This window comes from Phyllobates terribilis, unplaced genomic scaffold (assembly GCF_046119375.1).
Source record: "Phyllobates terribilis strain yellow unplaced genomic scaffold, ASM4611937v1 Scaffold_4__5_contigs__length_816908805, whole genome shotgun sequence".
Classification (NCBI taxonomy): Eukaryota; Metazoa; Chordata; class Amphibia; order Anura; family Dendrobatidae; genus Phyllobates; species Phyllobates terribilis.
In genome coordinates this window covers 690,349,725-690,358,005 of record NW_027362764.1, presented here as the reverse complement: position 1 = coordinate 690,358,005, position 8,281 = coordinate 690,349,725, and the positions used below count along the sequence as shown (strand labels likewise).

Genomic DNA, 8,281 nt, shown 5'->3' with positions numbered 1-8,281 from the left:
CCGGCCATACGGGTGAGCATCACACGGTACACTCAGGGACGTGGGCTACTTATATCCGCTTCTAGCAAGGTAGCCAGAAGAGTACAGTCAGTTTGGGAGGCCTACAACTCCGCCTGGCCAGGGGAGATCCCATCTGCTCAAGGACTGACCAGGCCCCGTTCACTAGCAAGTACTCCAGGAGGGTCTATCGTTGTTACCAGTAAAGACCCTGAATTACACCGCACCGTCTCTGAGTGGTTCCTGCTACCCCCATCATCCACATCTGCTGCCCTGAGGCCATACCCCTCCCATTGGGGGTTATACCATCTACGCTGCACCATCCATCCACCGGCCTCAGCGGACTGTCCTGCAGCGGCAGCTCCATAGCTGCATTCAACGGGTGGCGTAGTCGTCCTGCATCTACCGCTGTTACATCGCCGCTCACTTTGACTCCCTGGGCACGGACCGGGTCACCGCCACGAGACTACAACCCTCAAGAGATCCGGCTCCGGGTAAGCTCCCGCGTGCGCAAAGCAGCGCGACACAGGCCCAGGGGCGCGTCATTAGCTCCTGGGCAGCTGTCTGATTGGGTTAGTTACACAAGATTCTTTGAAGAAGAAGACGTTACTTCTGCTGGCCCTCGTTAGGCGGTCGCCCTCTAAAACCATCCCCTGGGCAGCTGCTGAAAGCCTGGCCCCTTCACAGCGCGAGATGCTTTTAACGCCATCATTTGCATACGGCCGGCTGCGGGGTCAATAAGCACTCCTAGCCGTGGCAAGGAGCTCGGTGTGAGGCCTGGTAGAGGCGGCGGGGTTGCGTCCTTATCTTAGAGGTCTTGGGGGGCTTGGGATGCTTGGGACTTCCAGCCTCTACTTTACGTAAGGTCGGTGTCCAGCAAGGCGCCACTCAATGCTAGCCGAGCTGGGCAAGATGGCAAAACGTCATCAAAATTGTCTACAATACCTGGTGTTCTCAGGAGGTGTCCCAACCAAGTATTTCCGAACCCATCTCTGCTTTGCTTCCGAGATCAGACGTATCCAAGGTGGTATGGCCAGTAGACGCTGCTTGGCCCATCGCCCGGCCAGCCTTCCTCAGGCTCGCGTGGGGACGAGAACTCTGGCCGTTCTGGGGCGGTCTCCGAAGGACCGATGCATAGGCTGTGCCGTCCCTATAGGTGTTGTTTGTTGAGCAATGAAACACCTGCCGCATCAGATGTGTTTAAAAATGGCTCGGCGCAGGGTCTCCTGCAGCCTAAACCGTTCATCGCGGGGATGTGACAGAAAGAGCAAGCTGGACCCACAACTTGGGGTGGAGCGAAACGCCCAGGAGTGAATGAAGGAAGAGGGTGAGATGGTTGCGAGTGAATTTGAGCTGCTCTTCGGGGGGGTTGTGTGGCCTGCAAAGGTGTTTTGCTTGGGTTGTGCTGTAAACTGGCCTCCAGGTTACCGGTGGTTGCCTCCAGGTCAGCGGTGGTTGCCTCCAGTCATGCGGGAGTCGCTGGTCCTGGTGAAAAGAAGCCTAGTATTAAAAGTAAATAAGCAACAATGCTGGAGGCCCACGGTGATGAGAAGGATGCTGGTATTTTGCAAGGATTAAATAGCGCAAGAGAGAAAGCAAATGAAAAGAAGAAAGGAGCATGTGTGCGCTTGTGAAAAAAGGAATGGAAAAAAGGCATAGAGGAGAGTGACCCCTGCTGGTGGAAGTAAGAAAAAGCAAAAGCCTACAGAACCTGGTATTCCCAGGCAGTCTCCCATACAAGTACTAACCAGGCCCAACCCTGCTTAGCTTCCAAGATCAGACAAGATCAGGCGTGTTCAGGGTGGTGTGGCTGTAGGCAGAGACAGGCCTCTCACTTGCTGCTTTTCCACTTTGACGTCCGGTTGCCGGCTGCCCTTTCCAGTGCTTAGTAAGACAAGGTGCTTTTGTGCTTTCCTTTCTCTTCACTTTTTTGCTGGCTCCTTAAAAAGGTCTTGTAGACAGAACGCCCCGCTCAGAGCCGCTGAGCTCACTGATCGCCTGCCGCGCTGTCGACGGAACGTCAGCGTCGCGGCCAATGCCACAGGCCGGGAGCAGCGGCGAGACTCACCGGTAGACCTGGGTAGGGTGAGTAGAGCGCGGTTAGTTGCTTTCTAATAGCCTGCAGCCGGGGATTAACTTTTAATGAAAGGGAGCAACCCTTTTGACTGTCTGCAGCGCGCCGTACCTAGGAAGCGCACACTCACACACAGCGAGCATGCACAAGTTGCTCGCACGAGACCACATTCCCTATTTGCACCTGCAGCTTTTCCGCCACCATGCGTCAGACTCTCCTGCCTGTCTTATTATTATTTCAGGGCCTTAGCAGGAACCACCCCCTCAATTCCCTCCCGCTCCTTCCTAGCACGAGGTTAGCTCCTGGGCAGCTGTCTGATTGGGTTAGTTACACAAGATTCTTTGAAGAAGAAGACGTTACTTCTGCTGGCCCTCGTTAGGCGGTCGCCCTCTAAAACCATCCCCTGGGCAGCTGCTGAAAGCCTGGCCCCTTCACAGCGCGAGATGCTTTTAACGCCATCATTTGCATACGGCCGGCTGCGGGGTCAATAAGCACTCCTAGCCGTGGCAAGGAGCTCGGTGTGAGGCCTGGTAGAGGCGGCGGGGTTGCGTCCTTATCTTAGAGGTCTTGGGGGGCTTGGGATGCTTGGGACTTCCAGCCTCTACTTTACGTAAGGTCGGTGTCCAGCAAGGCGCCACTCAATGCTAGCCGAGCTGGGCAAGATGGCAAAACGTCATCAAAATTGTCTACAATACCTGGTGTTCTCAGGAGGTGTCCCAACCAAGTATTTCCGAACCCATCTCTGCTTTGCTTCCGAGATCGGACGTATCCAAGGTGGTATGGCCAGTAGACGCTGCTTGGCCCATCGCCCGGCCAGCCTTCCTCAGGCTCGCGTGGGGACGAGAACTCTGGCCGTTCTGGGGCGGTCTCCGAAGGACCGATGCATAGGCTGTGCCGTCCCTATAGGTGTTGTTTGTTGAGCAATGAAACACCTGCCGCATCAGATGTGTTTAAAAATGGCTCGGCGCAGGGTCTCCTGCAGGCTAAACCGTTCATCGCGGGGATGTGACAGAAAGAGCAAGCTGGACCCGCAACTTGGGGTGGAGCGAAACGCCCAGGAGTGAATGAAGGAAGAGGGTGAGATGGTTGCGAGTGAATTTGAGCTGCTCTTCGGGGGGGTCGTGTGGCCTGCAAAGGTGTTTTGCTTGGGTTGTGCTGTAAACTGGCCTCCAGGTTACCGGTGGTTGCCTCCAGGTCAGCGGTGGTTGCCTCCAGTCATGCGGGAGTCGCTGGTCCTGGTGAAAAGAAGCCTAGTATTAAAAGTAAATAAGCAACAATGCTGGAGGTCCACGGTGATGAGAAGGATGCTGGTATTTTGCAAGGATTAAATAGCGCAAGAGAGAAAGCAAATGAAAAGAAGAAAGGAGCATGTGTGCGCTTGTGAAAAAAGGAATGGAAAAAAGGCATAGAGGAGAGTGACCCCTGCTGGTGGAAGTAAGAAAAAGCAAAAGCCTACAGCACCTGGTATTCCCAGGTGGTCTCCCATACAAGTACTAACCAGGCCTGACCCTGCTTAGCTTCTGAGATCAGACAAGATCAGGCGTGTTCAGAGAGGTGTGGCCGTTGGCAGAGACAGGCCTCTCACTTGCTGCTTTTCTACTTTGACGTCCGGTTGCCGGCTGCCCTTTCCAGTGCTTAGTAAGACAAGGTGCTTTTGTGCTTTCCTTTCTCTTCACTTTTTTGCTGGCTCCTTAAAAAGGTCTTGTAGACAGAACGCCCCGCTCAGAGCCGCTGAGCTCACTGATCGGCTGCCGCGCTGTCGACGGAACGTCAGCGTCGCGGCCAATGCCACAGGCCGGGAGCAGCGGCGAGACTCACCGGTAGACCTGGGTAGGGTGAGTAGAGCGCGGTTAGTTGCTTTCTAGATTAACTTTTAATGAAAGGGAGCAACCCTTTTGACTGTCTGCAGCGCGCCGTACCTAGGAAGCGCACACTCACACACAGCGAGCATGCACAAGTTGCTCGCACGAGACCACATTCCCTATTTGCACCTGCAGCTTTTCCGCCACCATGCGTCAGACTCTCCTGCCTGTCTTATTATTATTTCAGGGCTTTAGCAGGAACCACCCCCTCAATTCCCTCCCGCTCCTTCCTAGCACTGAGGTTAGCTCCTGGGCAGCTGTCTGATTGGGTTAGTTACACAAGCTTCTTTGAAGAAGAAGACGTTACTTCTGCTGGCCCTCGTTAGGCGGTCGCCCTCTAAAACCATCCCCTGGGCAGCTGCTGAAAGCCTGGCCCCTTCACAGCGCGAGATGCTTTTAACGCCATCATTTGCATACGGCCGGCTGCGGGGTCAATAAGCACTCCTAGCCGTGGCAAGGAGCTCGGTGTGAGGCCTGGTAAAGGCGGCGGGGTTGCGTCCTTATCTTAGAGGTCTTGGGGGGCTTGGGAGGCTTGGGACTTCCAGCCTCTACTTTACGTAAGGTCGGTGTCCAGCAAGGCGCCACTCAATGCTAGCCGAGCTGGGCAAGATGGCAAAACGTCATCAAAATTGTCTACAATACCTGGTGTTCTCAGGAGGTGTCCCAAACAAGTATTTCCAAACCCATCTCTGCTTTGCTTCCGAGATCGGACGTATCCAAGGTGGTATGGCCAGTAGACGCTGCTTGGCCCATCGACCGGCCAGCCTTCCTCAGGCTCGCGTGGGGACGAGAACTCTGGCCGTTCTGGGGCGGTCTCCGAAGGACCGATGCATAGGCTGTGCCGTCCCTATAGGTGTTGTTTGTTGAGCAATGAAACACCTGCTGCATCAGATGTGTTTAAAAATGGCTCGGCGCAGGGTCTCCTGCAGGCTAAACCGTTCATCGCGGGGATGTGACAGAAAGAGCAAGCTGGACCCGCAACTAGGGGTGGAGCGAAACGCCCAGGAGTGAATGAAGGAAGAGGGTGAGATGGTTGCGAGTGAATTTGAGCTGCTCTTCGCGGGGGTCGTGTGGCCTGCAAAGGTGTTTTGCTTGGGTTGTGCTGTAAACTGGCCTCCAGGTTACCGGTGGTTGCCTCCAGGTCAGCGGTGGTTGCCTCCAGTCAGCTGGGAGTCGCTGGTCCTGGTGAAAAGAAGCCTAGTATTAAAAGTAAATAAGCAACAATGCTGGAGGCCCACGGTGATGAGAAGGATGCTGGTATTTTGCAAGGATTAAATAGCGCAAGAGAGAAAGCAAATGAAAAGAAGAAAGGAGCATGTGTGCGCTTGTGAAAAAAGGAATGGAAAAAAGGCATAGAGGAGAGTGACCCCTGCTTGTGAAGTAAGAAAAAGCAAAAGCCTACAGCACCTGGTATTCCCAGGTAGTCTCCCATCCAAGTACTAACCAGGCCTGACCCTGCTTAGTTTCCGAGATCAGACGAGACCGGGCGTGTTCAGGGTGGTGTGGCCGGAGGAAGAGACAGGCCTCTCACTTGCTGCTTTTCTACTTTGACGTCCGGTTGCCGGCTGCCCTTTCCAGTGCTTAGTAAGACAAGGTGCTTTTGTGCTTTTGTGCTTTCCTTTCTCTTCACTTTTTTGCTGGCTCCTTAAAAAGGTCTTGTAGACAGAACGCCCCGCTCAGAGCCGCTGAGCTCACTGATCGGCTGCCGCGCTGTCGACGGAACGTCAGCGTCGCGGCCAATGCCACAGGCCGGGAGCAGCGGCGAGACTCACCGGTAGACCAGGGTAGGGTGAGTAGAGCGCGGTTAGTTGCTTTCTAATAGCCTGCAGCCGGGGATTAACTTTTAATGAAAGGGAGCAACCCTTTTGACTGTCTGCAGCGCGCCGTACCTAGGATGCGCACACTCACACACAGCGAGCATGCACAAGTTGCTCGCACGAGACCACATTCCCTATTTGCACCTGCAGCTTTTCCGCCACCATGCGTCAGACTCTCCTGCCTGTTTTATTATTATTTCAGGGCCTTAGCAGGAACCACCCCCTCAATTCCCTCCCGCTCCTTCCTAGCACTGAGGTTAGCTCCTGGGCAGCTGTCTGATTGGGTTATTTACACAAGCTTCTTTGAAGAAGAAGACGTTACTTCTGCTGGCCCTCGTTAGGCGGTCGCCCTCTAAAACCATCCCCTGGGCAGCTGCTGAAAGCCTGGCCCCTTCACAGCGCGAGATGCTTTTAACGCCATCATTTGCATACGGCCGGCTGCGGGGTCAATAAGCACTCCTAGCCGTGGCAAGGAGCTCGGTGTGAGGCCTGGTAGAGGCGGCGGGGTTGCGTCCTTATCTTAGAGGTCTTGGGGGGCTTGGGAGGCTTGGGACTTCCAGCCTCTACTTTACGTAAGGTCGGTGTCCAGCAAGGCGCCACTCCATGCTAGCCGAGCTGGGCAAGATGGCAAAACGTCATCAAAATTGTCTACAATACCTGGTGTTCTCAGGAGGTGTCCCAACCAAGTATTTCCGAACCCATCTCTGCTTTGCTTCCGAGATCGGACGTATCCAAGGTGGTATGGCCAGTAGACGCTGCTTGGCCCATCGCCCGGCCAGCCTTCCTCAGGCTCGCGTGGGGACGAGAACTCTGGCCGTTCTGGGGCGGTCTCCGAAGGACCGATGCATAGGCTGTGCCGTCCCTATAGGTGTTGTTTGTTGAGCAATGAAACACCTGTCGCAACAGATGTGTTTAAAAATGGCTCGGCGCAGGGTCTCCTGCAGGCTAAACCGTTCATCGCGGGGATGTGACAGAAAGAGCAAGCTGGACCCGCAACTTGGGGTGGAGCGAAACGCCCAGGAGTGAATGAAGGAAGAGGGTGAGATGGTTGCGAGTGAATTTGAGCTGCTCTTTGGGGGGGGTCGTGTGGCCTGCAAAGGTGTTTTGCTTGGGTTGTGCTGTAAACTGGCCTCCAGGTTACCAGTGGTTGCCTCCAGGTCAGCGGTGGTTGCCTCCAGTCATGCGGGAGTCGCTGGTCCTGGTGAAAAGAAGCCTAGTATTAAAAGTAAATAAGCAACAATGCTGGAGGCCCACGGTGATGAGAAGGATGCTGGTATTTTGCAAGGATTAAATAGCGCAAGAGAGAAAGCAAATGAAAAGAAGAAAGGAGCATGTTTGCGCTTGTGAAAAAAGGAATGGAAAAAAGGCATAGAGGAGAGTGACCCCTGCTTGTGGAAGAAAGAAAAAGCAAAAGTCTACAGCACCTGGTATTCCCAGGTGGTCTCCCATCCAAGTGCTAACCAGGTCCAACCCTGCTTAGATTCCAAGATCAGACGAGATCGGGTGTGTTCAGGGTGGTGTGGCCGTGGGCGGAGACAGGCCTCTCACTTGCTGCTTTTCCACTTTGACGTCCGGTTGCCGGCTGCCCTTTCCAGTGCTTAGTAAGACAAGGTGCTTTTGTGCTTTCTTTTCTCTTCACTTTTTTGCTGGCTCCTTAAAAAGGTCTTGTAGACAGAACGCCCCGCTCAGAGCAGCTGAGCTCACTGATCGGCTGCCGCGCTGTCGACGGAACGTCAGCGTCGCGGCCAATGCCACAGGCCGGGAGCAGCGGCGAGACTCACCGGTAGACCTGGGTAGGGTGAGTAGAGCGCGGTTAGTTGCTTTCTAATAGCCTGCAGCCGGGGATTAACTTTTAATGAAAGGGAGCAACCCTTTTGACTGTCTGCAGCGCGCCGTACCTAGGAAGCGCACACTCACACACAGCGAGCATGCACAAGTTGCTCGCACGAGACCACATTCCCTATTTGCACCTGCAGCTTTTCCGCCACCATGCATCAGACTCTCCTGCCTGTCTTATTATTATTTCAGGGCCTTAGCAGGAACCACCCCCTCAATTCCCTCCCGCTCCTTCCTAGCACTGAGGTTAGCTCCTGGGCAGCTGTCTGATTGGGTTAGTTACACAAGCTTCTTTGAAGAAGAAGACGTTACTTCTGCTGGCCCTCGTTAGGCGGTCGCCCTCTAAAACCATCCCCTGGGCAGCTGCTGAAAGCCTGGCCCCTTCACAGCGCGAGATGCTTTTAACGCCATCATTTGCATACGGCCGGCTGCGGGGTCAATAAGCACTCCTAGCCGTGGCAAGGAGCTCGGTGTGAGGCCTGGTAGAGGCGGCGGGGTTGCGTCCTTATCTTAGAGGTCTTGGGGGGCTTGGGAGGCTTGGGACTTCCAGCCTCTACTTTACGTAAGGTCGGTGTCCAGCAAGGCGCCACTCAATGCTAGCCGAGCTGGGCAAGATGGCAAAACGTCATCAAAATTGTCTACAATACCTGGTGTTCTCAGGAGGTGTCCCAACCAAGTATTTCCGAACCCATCTC

General features: G+C 54.6%; 1 non-coding gene and 3 pseudogenes across 1 annotated transcript; all 4 read right to left on the bottom strand.

The window, feature by feature from the left end:
• Positions 1-1,696: 1,696 nt before the first annotated feature.
• On the bottom strand, positions 1,697-1,815 carry LOC141267714 (5S ribosomal RNA; annotated as a pseudogene).
• A 1,705-nt stretch (positions 1,816-3,520) lies between these two features.
• On the bottom strand, positions 3,521-3,639 carry LOC141267244 (5S ribosomal RNA). Its single transcript, XR_012321254.1, has one exon. It is a non-coding gene; the product is annotated as a 5S ribosomal RNA (ribosomal RNA).
• A 1,689-nt stretch (positions 3,640-5,328) lies between these two features.
• Positions 5,329-5,447, bottom strand: LOC141268097 (5S ribosomal RNA; annotated as a pseudogene).
• A 1,715-nt stretch (positions 5,448-7,162) lies between these two features.
• Positions 7,163-7,281, bottom strand: LOC141267841 (5S ribosomal RNA; annotated as a pseudogene).
• Positions 7,282-8,281: the final 1,000 nt, after the last annotated feature.